This window comes from Oncorhynchus nerka, linkage group LG18 (genome assembly GCF_034236695.1).
Source record: "Oncorhynchus nerka isolate Pitt River linkage group LG18, Oner_Uvic_2.0, whole genome shotgun sequence".
Classification (NCBI taxonomy): Eukaryota; Metazoa; Chordata; class Actinopteri; order Salmoniformes; family Salmonidae; genus Oncorhynchus; species Oncorhynchus nerka.
Genome location: NC_088413.1, coordinates 11726754 through 11743224, shown reverse-complemented (window position 1 = coordinate 11743224; position 16471 = coordinate 11726754).

Genomic DNA, 16471 nt, shown 5'->3' with positions numbered 1-16471 from the left:
TCACATACTGTTATTACATACCCATTACATACTGTTATTACATACTCATTTACATTACATTTAAGTCATTTAGCAGACGCTCTTATCCAGAGCGACTTACAAATCGGTGCGTTCACCTTATGACATCTAGTGGAACAGCCACTTTACAATAGTGCATCTAAATCTTTTAAGGGGGGTGAGAAGGATTACTTTATCCTATCCTAGGTATTCCTTAAAGAGGTGGGGTTTCAGGTGTCTCCGGAAGGTGGTGATTGACTCCGCTGTCCTGGCGTCGTGAGGGAGTTTGTTCCACCATTGGGGGGCCAGAGCAGCGAACATTTTTGACTGGGCTGAGCGGGAACTGTATTTCCTCAGTGGTAGGGAGGCGAGCAGGCCAGAGGTGGATGAACGCAGTGCCCTTGTTTGGGTGTAGGGCCTGATCAGAGCCTGGAGTTACTGAGGTGCCGTTCCCCTCACAGCTCCGTAGGCAAGCACCATGGTCTTGTAGCGGATGCGAGCTTCAACTGGAAGCCAGTGGAGGGAGCGGAGGAGCGGGGTGACGTGAGAGAACTTGGGAAGGTTGAACACCAGACGGGCTGCGGCGTTCTGGATGAGTTGTAGGGGTTTAATGGCACAGGCAGGGAGCCCAGCCAACAGCGAGTTGCAGTAATCCAGACGGGAGATGACAAGTACTCATTACTTACTGTTATTACATACTCATTACATACCGTTATTACATACCCATTACATACTGTTATTTCTGTAATAACAAATGAAAGCCATGTATAAAACAAAGTCCGTAGATACTTTTTCCTCAAACAATGTCCTTCTGTTCCCTCAAACAACATCACCAACTCATAACAACTGTCCACAAACTGTCTTTCATCACACCTGTCCTTTGATATATGTATCAACGACATATATAACAGTACAGGAACAAACCCTCCTATCAGCTCCCAGCTTCCCAACAGGGCTGAGTTTTTTAATTATGATGCTCGTGTGTGTTCCGAGGTGAGCTGTTGGTTGGTTTTCAGATTAAAACCTGTCTGTATCCGGGGGCAACGACAAATCAGAGCGTTGGTATTTATTGATGTTGACAGGCCCTGCGGCCAGAGGGGGTGATATGCTGAGATGATGCAGAGATTAACCCCCCCCCCAGCACTCATACACACACACATACACACACATACATACAACACTGACAACCTCAGAAAGGTATCACACACATTGCTCTAATGAGGAACAGGCTCACAGCCCTCTACAACCTTCGCTCTGGGGGAGATAGAGAGGAGGGAGAGGAGAGGCGAGGGAGAACAAGAGAGGGGACGAGAGGGAGGGAAGGAGAGAGAGGAGGAGAGGCGAGGGAGAACAAGAGAGGGGACGAGAGGAGGAGAGGCGAGGGAGAACAAGAGAGGGGACGAGAGGGAGGGAGAGGAGAGAGAGGAGGAGAGGCGAGGGTGAACAAGAGAGGGGACGAGAGGGAGGGAAGGAGAGAGAGGAGGAGAGGCGAGGGAGAACAAGAGAGGGGCCTAGAGTGAGGGAAGGCGAGAGGAGGAGATTGGATGGAGACGAGGAGAGAGGGGGGGTTAATGTAGGGTGAGGAAGGAGAGTAAGGGAGGGGGAGGGGTAAGGAGAGGGGGAGAGGGAGAAAGGGGGAGGAATTGAGGGATAGGCTAGGTGGGAGGTGAAGATTAAACATTAGTATACAAATATTGACATGACATATGGGCCTAATGTTTACTATCTACTGAGACGTACCCAGAGATATAGACCTAAAGGTTACTATCTACTGAGAAGTACCCAGAGATATAGACCTAAAGGTTACTATCTACTGAGACGTACCCAGAGATATAGACCTCAAGAAAGGTTACTATCTACTGAGACGTACCCAGAGATATAGACCTCCTAATGGTTACTATCTACTGAGAAGTACCCAGAGATATAGACCTAAAGGTTACTATCTACTGAGACATACCCAGAGATATAGACCTCCTAATGGTTACTATCTACTGAGACGTACCCAGAGATATAGACCTAAAGGTTACTATCTACTGAGACATACCCAGAGATATAGACCTAAAGGTTACTATCTACTGAGACATACCCAGAGATATAGACCTCCTAATGGTTACTATCTACTGAGAAGTACCCAGAGATATAGACCTAAAGGTTACTATCTACTGAGACATACCCAGAGATAAAGACCTAAAGGTTACTATCTACTGAGACATACCCAGAGATATAGACCTCCTAATGGTTACTATCTACTGAGACGTACCCAGAGATATAGACCTAAAGGTTACTATCTACTGAGACATACCCAGAGATATAGACCTAGTGGTTACTATCTACTGAGACATACCCAGAGATATAGACCTAAAGGTTAGTATCTACTGAGACATACCCAGAGATATAGACCTAGAGGTTACTATCTACTGAGACGTACCCAGAGATATAGACCTCCTAAAGGTTACTATCTACTGAGACATACCCAGAGATAAAGACCTAAAGGTTACTATCTACTGAGACATACCCAGAGATATAGACCTCCTAATGGTTACTATCTACTGAGACATACCCAGAGATAAAGACCTAAAGGTTACTATCTACTGAGACATACCCAGAGATATAGACCTAAAGGTTACTATCTACTGAGACGTTCCCAGAGATATAGACCTCAAGAAAGGTTACTATCTATTGAGACATACCCAGAGATATAGACCTCCTAATGGTTACTATCTACTGAGACATACCCAGAGATAAAGACCTAAAGGTTACTATCTACTGAGACATACCCAGAGATATAGACCTAAAGGTTACTATCTACTGAGACGTTCCCAGAGATATAGACCTCAAGAAAGGTTACTATCTATTGAGACATACCCAGAGATATAGACCTCCTAATGTTTACTATCTACTGAGACGTACCCAGAGATATAGACCTAAAGGTTACTATCTACTGAGAAGTACCCAGAGATATAGACCTAAAGGTTACTATCTACTGAGACGTACCCAGAGATATAGACCTAAAGGTTACTATCTACTGAGACATACCCAGAGATATAGACCTCCTAATGGTTACTATCTACTGAGACGTACCCAGAGATATAGACCTAAAGGTTACTATCTACTGAGACATACCCAGAGATAAAGACCTAAAGGTTACTATCTACTGAGACATACCCAGAGATATAGACCTCCTAATGGTTACTATCTACTGAGACGTACCCAGAGATATAGACCTAAAGGTTACTATCTACTGAGACATACCCAGAGATAAAGACCTAAAGGTTACTATCTACTGAGACGTACCCAGAGATATAGACCTCCTAAAGGTTACTATCTACTGAGACATACCCAGAGATAAAGACCTAAAGGTTACTATCTACTGAGACATACCCAGAGATATAGACCTCCTAATGGTTACCATTCCCTCAACACCCTCAGTCCCCCTCCCCAACCCATTCCCTCAACCTCCTCAGTCCCCCTCCCCAACCCATTCCCTCAACCCCCAGTCCCCTCTCCCCAACCCATTCCCTCAACCCCTCAGTCCCCTCCCCAACCCATTTCTTCAACACTCTCAGTCCCCTCCCCAACCCATTTCTTCAACACCCTCAGTCCCCCTCCCCAACCTATTTCTTCAACCCCTCAGTCCCCCTCCCCAACCCATTCCCTCAACCCCTCAGTCCCCTCACCAACCCATTCCCTCAACACCCTCAGTCCCCTCCCCAACCCATTCCCTCAACCTCCTCAGTCCCCCTCCCCAACCCATTCCCTCAACCTCCTCAGTCCCCTCCCCAACCCATTCCCTCAACCCCCTCAGTCCCCTCCCCAACCCATTCCCTCAACCCCTCAGTCCCCCCTCCCCAACCCATTTCTTCAACACCCCCAGTCCCCTCCCCAACCCATTTCTTCAACACCCTCAGTCCCCTCCCCAACCCATTTCTTCAACACCCTCAGTCCCCTCCCTGATCCTGGACAACACCCTGTCGTTCTCAACTAACATCAAGGCGGTGGCCCGTTCCTGTAGGTTCATGCTCTCCAACATCCGCAGAGACGACCCTGCCTCACACATGAAGTTAGGTCCTAATCCAGGCACTTGTCATCTCCCGTCTGGATTACTGCAACTCGCTGTTGGCTGGGCTCCTGCCTGTGCCATTAAACCCCTACAACTCATCCAGAACGCCGCAGCCCGTCTGGTGTTCAACCTTCCCAAGTTCTCTCACGTCACCCGCTCCTCCGCTCTCTCCACTGGCTTCCAGTTGAAGCTCGATCCGCTACAAGACAATGGTGCTATGCCTACGGAGCTGTGAGGGGAACGGCACCTCAGTACCTCCAGGCTCTGATCAGGCCCTACACCCAAACAAGGGCACTGCGTTCATCCACCTCTGGCCTGCTCGCCTCCCTACCACTGAGGACATACAGAGATCAGCCCAGTCAAAACTGTTCGCTGCTCTGGCCCCCAATGGTGGAACAAACTCCCTCACGACGCCAGGACAGCGGAGTCAATCACCACCTTCCGGAGACACCTGAAACCCCACCTCTTTAAGGAATACCTAGGATAGGATAAAGTCATCCTTCTCACCCCCCTTAAAAGACTTAGATGCACTATTGTAAAGTGGCTGTTCCACTGGATGTCATAAGGTGAAAGCACCAATTTGTAAGTCGCTCTGGATAAGAGCGTCTGCTAAATGACTTAAATGTAATGTAAATGTACTATCTACTGAGACATACCCAGAGATAAAGACCTAAAGGTTACTATCTACTGAGACATACCCAGAGATAAAGACCTAAAGGTTACTATCTACTGAGACATACCCAGAGATATAGACCTCCTAATGGTTACTATCTACTGAGACATACCCAGAGATAAAGACCTAAAGGTTACTATCTACTGAGACATACCCAGAGATATAGACCTAAAGGTTACTATCTACTGAGACGTTCCCAGAGATATAGACCTCAAGAAAGGTTACTATCTACTGAGACGTACCCAGAGATATAGACTAAAGGTTACTATCTACTGAGACATACCCAGACCTAAAGGTTACTATCTACTGAGACATACCCAGAGATATAGACCTCCTAATGGTTACTATCTACTGAGACATACCCAGAGATAAAGACCTAAAGGTTACTATCTACTGAGACATACCCAGAGATATAGACCTAAAGGTTACTATCTACTGAGACGTTCCCAGAGATATAGACCTCAAGAAAGGTTACTATCTATTGAGACATACCCAGAGATATAGACCTCCTAATGGTTACTATCTACTGAGACGTACCCAGAGATATAGACCTAAAGGTTACTATCTACTGAGACGTACCCAGAGATATAGACCTCAAGAAAGGTTACTATCTACTGAGACATACCCAGAGATATAGACCTCCTAATGGTTACTATCTACTGAGAAGTACCCAGAGATATAGACCTAAAGGTTACTATCTACTGAGACATACCCAGAGATATAGACCTCCTAATGGTTACTATCTACTGAGACGTACCCAGAGATATAGACCTAAAGGTTACTATCTACTGAGACATACCCAGAGATATAGACCTAAAGGTTACTATCTACTGAGACATACCCAGAGATATAGACCTCCTAATGGTTACTATCTACTGAGACATACCCAGAGATATAGACCTAAAGGTTACTATCTACTGAGACATACCCAGAGGATATCTAGACCTAAAGGTTACTATCTACTGAGACATACCCAGAGATATAGACCTCCTAATGGTTACTATCTACTGAGACATACCCAGAGATATAGACCTAAAGGTTACTATCTACTGAGACATACCCAGAGATATAGACCTAAAGGTTACTATCTACTGAGACATACCCAGAGATATAGACCTAAAGGTTACTATCTACTGAGACATACCCAGAGATATAGACCTAAAGGTTACTATCTACTGAGACATACCCAGAGATATAGACCCTAAAGGTTACTATCTACTGAGACATACCCAGAGATATAGACCTCCTAAAGGTTACTATCTACTGAGACATACCAGAGATAAAGACCTAAAGGTTACTATCTACTGAGACATACCCAGAGATATAGACCTAATGGTTACTATCTACTGAGACATACCCAGAGATATAGACCTAAAGGTTACTATCTACTGAGACATACCCAGAGATATAGACCTAAAGGTTACTATCTACTGAGACGTACCCAGAGATATAGACCTCAAGAAAGGTTACTATCTACTGAGACATACCCAGAGATATAGACCTAAAGGTTACTATCTACTGAGACATACCCAGAGATATAGACCTCCTAATGGTTACTATCTACTGAGACATACCCAGAGATAAAGACCTAAAGGTTACTATCTACTGAGACGTACCCAGAGATATAGACCTAAAGGTTACTATCTACTGAGACGTACCCAGAGATATAGACCTCAAGAAAGGTTACTATCTACTGAGACGTACCCAGAGATATAGACCTCCTAATGGTTACTATCTACTGAGACGTACCCAGAGATATAGACCTAAAGGTTACTATCTACTGAGACATACCCAGAGATATAGACCTAAAGGTTACTATCTACTGAGACATACCCAGAGATATAGACCTCCTAAGGGTTACTATCTACTGAGACATACCCAGAGATAAAGACCTAAAGGTTACTATCTACTGAGACATACCCAGAGATATAGACCTAAAGGTTACTATCTACTGAGACATACCCAGAGATATAGACCTAGTGGTTACTATCTACTGAGACATACCCAGAGATATAGACCTAAAGGTTAGTATCTACTGAGACATACCCAGAGATATAGACCTAGAGGTTACTATCTACTGAGACATACCCAGAGATATAGACCTCCTAAAGGTTACTATCTACTGAGACATACCCAGAGATAAAGACCTAAAGGTTACTATCTACTGAGACATACCCAGAGATATAGACCTCCTAATGGTTACTATCTACTGAGACATACCCAGAGATAAAGACCTAAAGGTTACTATCTACTGAGACATACCCAGAGATATAGACCTAAAGGTTACTATCTACTGAGACGTTCCCAGAGATATAGACCTCAAGAAAGGTTACTATCTACTGAGACATACCCAGAGATATAGACCTCCTAATGGTTACTATCTACTGAGACGTACCCAGAGATATAGACCTAAAGGTTACTATCTACTGAGACATACCCAGATATAGACCTCCTAATGGTTACTATCTACTGAGACGTACCCAGAGATATAGACCTAAAGGTTACTATCTACTGAGACATACCCAGAGATATAGACCTAAAGGTTACTATCTACTGAGACATACCCAGAGATATAGACCTCCTAATGGTTACTATCTACTGAGACATACCCAGAGATATAGACCTAAAGGTTACTATCTGAGACATACCCAGAGATATAGACAGGTTACTATCTACTGAGACATACCCAGAGATATAGACCTAAAGGTTACTATCTACTGAGACATACCCAGAGATATAGACCTCCTAATGGTTACTATCTACTGAGAAGTACCCAGAGATATAGACCTAAAGGTTACTATCTACTGAGACATACCCAGAGATATAGACTAAAGGTTACTATCTACTGAGGTTACTATACTATCTGAGACATACCCAGAGATATAGACCTCCTAATGGTTACTATCTACTGAGACATACCCAGAGATATAGACCTAAAGGTTACTATCTACTGAGACATACCCAGAGATATAGACCTAAAGGTTACTATCTACTGAGACATACCCAGAGATATAGACCTAAAGGTTACTATCTACTGAGACATACCCAGAGATATAGACCTAAAGGTTACTATCTACTGAGACATACCCAGAGATATAGACCTCCTAATGGTTACTATCTACTGAGACATACCCAGAGATATAGACCTAAAGGTTACTATCTACTGAGACATACCCAGAGATATAGACCTAAAGGTTACTATCTACTGAGACATACCCAGAGATAAAGATAGACCTAACCTAAAGGTTACTATCTACTGAGACAGTACCCAGAGATATAGACCTAAAGGTTACTATCTACTGAGACATACCCAGAGATATAGACCTAGAGGTTACTATCTACTGAGACATACCCAGAGATATAGACCTCCTAAAGGTTACTATCTACTGAGACATACCCAGAGATAAAGACCTAAAGGTTACTATCTACTGAGACATACCCAGAGATATAGACCTAAAGGTTACTATCTACTGAGACGTTCCCAGAGATATAGACCTCAAAGGTTACTATCTACTGAGACATACCCAGAGATATAGACCTCCTAATGGTTACTATCTACTGAGAGTACCCAGAGATATAGACCTAAAGGTTACTATCTACTGAGACATACCCAGAGATATAGACCTAAAGGTTACTATCTACTGAGACATACCCAGAGATATAGACCTAAAGGTTACTATCTACTGAGACATACCCAGAGATATAGACCTAAAGGTTACTATCTACTGAGACATACCCAGAGATATAGATAAAGACCTGAGACATACCCAGAGATAAGACCTCAAGAAAGGTTACTATCTACTGAGACATACCCAGAGATATAGACCTCCTAATGGTTACTATCTACTGAGACAGTACCCAGAGATATAGACCTAAAGGTTACTATCTACTGAGACATACCCAGAGATATAGACCTCCTAATGGTTACTATCTACTGAGACGTACCCAGAGATATAGACCTAAAGGTTACTATCTACTGAGACATACCCAGAGATATAGACCTAAAGGTTACTATCTACTGAGACATACCCAGAGATATAGACCTAAAGGTTACTATCTACTGAGACATACCCAGAGATATAGACCTAAGTGGTTACTATCTACTGAGACATACCCAGAGATATAGACCTAAAGGTTAGTATATAGACCAGAGATATAGAAAGGTTACTATCTACTGAGACATACCCAGAGATATAGACCTAAAGGTTACTATCTACTGAGACATACCCAGAGATAAGACCTAAAGGTTACTATCTACTGAGACATACCCAGAGATATAGACCTTCTAATGGTTACTATCTACTGAGACATACCCAGAGATAAAGACCTAAAGGTTACTATCTACTGAGACATACCCAGAGATATAGACCTAAAGGTTACTATCTACTGAGACGTTCCCAGAGATATAGACCTCAAGAAAGGTTACTATCTACTGAGACGTACCCAGAGATATAGACCTCCTAATGGTTACTATCTACTGAGAAGTACCCAGAGATATAGACCTAAAGGTTACTATCTACTGAGACATACCCAGAGATATAGATAAAGGTTACTATCTACTGAGACATACCCAGAGATATAGACCTAAAGGTTACTATCTACTGAGACATACCCAGAGATATAGACAAAAGGTTACTATCTACTGAGAAGTACCCAGAGATATAGACCTAAAGGTTACTATCTACTGAGACATACCCAGAGATATAGACCTAAAGGTTACTATCTACTGAGACGTACCCAGAGATATAGACCTAAAGGTTAGTATCTACTGAGATACCCAGAGATAAAGACCTAAAGGTTACTATCTACTGAGACATACCCAGAGATATAGACCTAAAGGTTACTATCTACTGAGACGTACCCAGAGATATAGACCTAAAGGTTACTATCTACTGAGACATACCCAGAGATATAGACCTAAAGGTTACTATCTACTGAGACATACCCAGAGATATAGACCTAAAGGTTACTATCTACTGAGACATACCCAGAGATATAGACCTCAAGAAAGGTTACTATCTACTGAGACGTACCCAGAGATATAGACCTCCTAATGGTTACTATCTACTGAGAAGTACCCAGAGATATAGACCTAAAGGTTACTATCTACTGAGACATACCCAGAGATATAGACCTCCTAATGGTTACTATCTACTGAGAAGTACCCAGAGATATAGACCTAAAGGTTACTATCTACTGAGACATACCCAGAGATATAGACCTAAAGGTTACTATCTACTGAGACATACCCAGAGATATAGACCTAAAGGTTACTATCTACTGAGACGTTCCCAGAGATATAGACCTCAAGAAAGGTTACTATCTACTGAGACGTACCCAGAGATATAGACCTAAAGGTTACTATCTACTGAGACATACCCAGAGATATAGACCTAAAGGTTACTATCTACTGAGACATACCCAGAGATATAGACCTCCTAATGGTTACTATCTACTGAGACATACCCAGAGATATAGACCTAAAGGTTACTATCTACTGAGACATACCCAGAGATATAGACCTAAAGGTTACTATCTACTGAGACATACCCAGAGATATAGACCTCAAAAGGTTACTATCTACTGAGACATACCCAGAGATATAGACCTAATGGTTACTATCTACTGAGACAGTACCCAGAGATATAGACCTAAAGGTTACTATCTACTGAGACATACCCAGAGATATAGACCTCCTAAGGTTACTATCTACTGAGACGTACCCAGAGATATAGACCTAAAGGTTACTATCTACTGAGAGTACCCAGAGATATAGACCTAAAGGTTACTATCTACTGAGACATACCCAGAGATATAGACCTAATGGTTACTATCTACTGAGACATACCCAGAGATAAGACCTAAAGGTTACTATCTACTGAGACATACCCAGAGATATAGACCTAAAGGTTACTATCTACTGAGACATTCCCAGAGATATAGACCTCAAGAAAGGTTACTATCTACTGAGACATACCCAGAGATATAGACCTCCTAATGGTTACTATCTACTGAGACATACCCAGAGATATAGACCTAAAGGTTACTATCTACTGAGACATACCCAGAGAGACCTCCTAATGGTTACTATCTACTGAGACGTACCCAGAGATATAGACCTAAAGGTTACTATCTACTGAGACATACCCAGAGATATAGACCTAAAGGTTACTATCTACTGAGACATACCCAGAGATATAGACCTCCAAAATGGTTACTATCTACTGAGACGTACCCAGAGATATAGACCTAAAGGTTACTATCTACTGAGACATACCCAGAGATATAGACCTCAAGAAAGGTTACTATCTACTGAGACATACCCAGAGATATAGACCTCCTAATGGTTACTATCTACTGAGAAGTACCCAGAGATATAGACCTAAAGGTTACTATCTACTGAGACATACCCAGAGATATAGACCTCCTAATGGTTACTATCTACTGAGAAGTACCCAGAGATATAGACCTAAAGGTTACTATCTACTGAGACGTACCCAGAGATATAGACCTAAAGGTTATCTACTGAGACAGTACCCAGAGATATCTAATGGTTACTATCTACTGAGACATACCCAGAGATATAGACCTAAAGGTTACTATCTACTGAGACATACCCAGAGATACCTAAAGGTTACTATCTACTGAGACAAAGGTTACTATCTACTGAGACATACCCAGAGATATAGACCTAAAGGTTACTATCTACTGAGACATACCCAGAGATATAGACCTCCTAAAGGTTACTATCTACTGAGACATACCCAGAGATATAGACCTAAAGGTTACTATCTACTGAGACATACCCAGAGATATAGACCTAAAGGTTACTATCTACTGAGACATACCCAGAGATAAAGACCTAAAGGTTACTATCTACTGAGACATACCCAGAGATATAGACCTAAAGGTTACTATCTACTGAGAAGTACCCAGAGATATAGACCTAAAGGTTACTATCTACTGAGACATACCCAGAGATATAGACCTAGAGGTTACTATCTACTGAGACGTACCCAGAGATATAGACCTCCTAAAGGTTAGTATCTACTGAGATACCCAGAGATAAAGACCTAAAGGTTAATATCTACTGAGACATACCCAGAGATATAGACCTAAAGGTTACTATCTACTGAGACGTTCCCAGAGATATAGACCTCAAGAAAGGTTACTATCTACTGAGACATACCCAGAGATATAGACCTAATGGTTACTATCTACTGAGACGTACCCAGAGATATAGACCTAAAGGTTACTATCTACTGAGACGTACCCAGAGATATAGACCTCAAGAAAGGTTACTATCTACTGAGACGTACCCAGAGATATAGACCTCCTAATGGTTACTATCTACTGAGACATACCCAGAGATATAGACCTAAAGGTTACTATCTACTGAGACATACCCAGAGATATAGACCTCCTAATGGTTACTATCTACTGAGAAGTACCCAGAGATATAGACCTAAAGGTTACTATCTACTGAGACGTACCCAGAGATATAGACCTAAAGGTTACTATCTACTGAGACATACCCAGAGATATAGACCTAAAGGTTACTATCTACTGAGACATACCCAGAGATATAGACCTAGTGGTTACTATCTACTGAGACATACCCAGAGATATAGACCTAAAGGTTAGTATCTACTGAGACATACCCAGAGATATAGACCTAGAGGTTACTATCTACTGAGACGTACCCAGAGATATAGACCTCCTAAAGGTTACTATCTACTGAGACATACCCAGAGATAAAGACCTAAAGGTTACTATCTACTGAGACATACCCAGAGATATAGACCTCCTAATGGTTACTATCTACTGAGACATACCCAGAGATAAAGACCTAAAGGTTACTATCTACTGAGACATACCCAGAGATATAGACCTAAAGGTTACTATCTACTGAGACGTTCCCAGAGATATAGACCTCAAGAAAGGTTACTATCTATTGAGACATACCCAGAGATATAGACCTCCTAATGGTTACTATCTACTGAGACGTACCCAGAGATATAGACCTAAAGGTTACTATCTACTGAGAGACAGAGATATAGACCTCAAGAGGATACTAGACCAGAGATATAGACCTCCTAATGGTTACTATCTACTGAGAAGTACCCAGAGATATAGACCTAAAGGTTACTATCTACTGAGACATACCCAGAGATATAGACTTCCTAATGGTTACTATCTACTGAGACGTACCCAGAGATATAGACCTAAAGGTTACTATCTACTGAGACATACCCAGAGATATAGACCTAAAGGTTACTATCTACTGAGACATACCCAGAGATATAGACCTCCTAATGGTTACTATCTACTGAGACAGTACCCAGAGATATAGACCTAAAGGTTACTATCTACTGAGACATACCCAGAGATATAGACCTAATGGTTACTATCTACTGAGACATACCCAGAGATATAGACCTAAAGGTTACTATCTACTGAGACATACCCAGAGATATAGACCTAAAGGTTACTATCTACTGAGACATACCCAGAGATATAGACCTAAAGGTTACTATCTACTGAGACATACCCAGAGATATAGACCTAAAGGTTACTATCTACTGAGACATACCCAGAGATATAGACCTAAAGGTTACTATCTACTGAGACATACCCAGACCTAAATGGTTACTATATAGACCTAGACCTAAAGGTTACTATCTACTGAGACATACCCAGAGATATAGACCTAAAGGTTACTATCTACTGAGACATACCCAGAGATATAGACCTAAAGGTTACTATCTACTGAGACTGAGACATACCCAGAGATATAGACCTAAAGGTTACTATCTACTGAGACATACCCAGAGATATAGACCTGAGGTTACTATCTACTGAGACATACCCAGAGATATAGACCTCCTAATGGTTACTATCTACTGAGACATACCCAGAGATATAGACCTAAAGGTTACTATCTACTGAGACATACCCAGAGATATAGACCTAAAGGTTACTATCTACTGAGATACCCAGAGATATAGACCTCAAGAAAGGTTACTATCTACTGAGACATACCCAGAGATATAGACCTAATGGTTACTATCTGAGACATACCCAGAGATATAGAGGTTACTATCTACTGAGACATACCCAGAGATATAGACCTAAAGGTTACTATCTACTGAGACATACCCAGAGATATAGACCTAAAGGTTACTATCTACTGAGACGTACCCAGAGATATAGACCTCCTAAAGGTTACTATCTACTGAGACATACCCAGAGATAAAGACCTAAAGGTTACTATCTACTGAGACATACCCAGAGATATAGACCTCCTAATGGTTACTATCTACTGAGACATACCCAGAGATAAAGACCTAAAGGTTACTATCTACTGAGACATACCCAGAGATATAGACCTAAAGGTTACTATCTACTGAGACGTTCCCAGAGATATAGACCTCAAGAAAGGTTACTATCTACTGAGACATACCCAGAGATATAGACCTCCTAATGGTTACTATCTACTGAGACATACCCAGAGATATAGACCTAAAGGTTACTATCTACTGAGACGTACCCAGAGATATAGACCTCAAGAAAGGTTACTATCTACTGAGACGTACCCAGAGATATAGACCTCCTAATGGTTACTATCTACTGAGACATACCCAGAGATATAGACCTAAAGGTTACTATCTACTGAGACATACCCAGAGATATAGACCTCCTAATGGTTACTATCTACTGAGACATACCCAGAGATATAGACCTAAAGGTTACTATCTACTGAGACATACCCAGAGATATAGACCTAAAGGTTACTATCTACTGAGACATACCCAGAGATATAGACCTCCTAATGGTTACTATCTACTGAGACATACCCAGAGATATAGACCTAAAGGTTACTATCTACTGAGACATACCCAGAGATATAGACCTAAAGGTTACTATCTACTGAGACATACCCAGAGATATAGACTAAAGGTTACTATCTACTGAGAATACCCAGGTTACTATCTATCTACTGAGACATACCCAGAGATATAGACCTCCTAATGGTTACTATCTACTGAGAAGTACCCAGAGATATAGACCTAAAGGTTACTATCTACTGAGACATACCCAGAGATAAAGACCTAAAGGTTACTATCTACTGAGACATACCCAGAGATATAGACCTCCTAATGGTTACTATCTACTGAGACGTACCCAGAGATATAGACCTAAAGGTTACTATCTACTGACCCAGAGATATAGACCTAAAGGTTACTATCTACTGAGACATACCCAGAGATATAGACCTAAAGGTTACTATCTACTGAGACATACCCAGAGATATAGACCTAAAGGTTACTATCTACTGAGACATACCCAGAGATATAGACCTAAAGGTTACTATCTACTGAGACATACCCAGAGATATAGACCTAGAGGTTACTATCTACTGAGACATACCCAGAGATATAGACCTCCTAATGGTTACTATCTACTGAGACATACCCAGAGATAAAGACCTAAAGGTTACTATCTACTGAGACATACCCAGAGATATAGACTAAAGGTTACTATCTACTGAACGTTCCCAGGATTACTATCTATCTGAGACATACCCAGAGATATAGACCTCCTAATGGTTACTATCTACTGAGACGTACCCAGAGATATAGACCTAAAGGTTACTATCTACTGAGACGTACCCAGAGATATAGACCTCAAGAAAGGTTACTATCTACTGAGACGTACCCAGAGATATAGACCTCCTAATGGTTACTATCTACTGAGAAGTACCCAGAGATATAGACCTAAAGGTTACTATCTACTGAGACATACCCAGAGATATAGACCTCCTAATGGTTACTATCTACTGAGACGTACCCAGAGATATAGACCTAAAGGTTACTATCTACTGAGACGTACCCAGAGATATAGACCTAAAGGTTACTATCTACTGAGACATACCCAGAGATATAGACCTCCTAATGGTTACTATCTACTACCCAGAGATATAGACCTAAAGGTTACTATCTACTGAGACATACCCAGAGATATAGACCTAAAGGTTACTATCTACTGAGACATACCCAGAGATATAGACATACCCAGAGATATAGACCTAAAGGTTACTATCTACTGAGACATACCCAGAGATATAGACCTCCTAATGGTTACTATCTACTGAGAAGTACCCAGAGATATAGACCTAAAGGTTACTATCTACTGAGACATACCCAGAGATAAGACCTAAAGGTTACTATCTACTGAGACATACCCAGAGATATAGACCTCCTAATGGTTACTATCTACTGAGGTTACTAAAGGTTACTATCTACTGAGACATACCCAGAGATATAGACCTAAAAGGTTACTATCTACTGAGACATACCCAGAGATATAGACCTAAAGGTTACTATCTACTGAGACATACCCAGAGATATAGACCTAGTGGTTACTATCTACTGAGACATACCCAGAGATATAGACCTAAAGGTTACTATCTACTGAGACATACCCAGAGATATAGACCTAAAGGTTACTATCTACTGAGACATACCCAGAGATATAGACCTCCTAATGGTTACTATCTACTGAGACATACCCAGAGATAAAGACCTAAAGGTTACTATCTACTGAGACATACCCAGAGATATAGACCTAAAGGTTACTATCTACTGAGACGTTCCCAGAGATATAGACCTCAAGGTTACTATCTACTGAGACATACCCAGAGATATAGACCTCCTAATGGTTACTATCTACTGAGACGT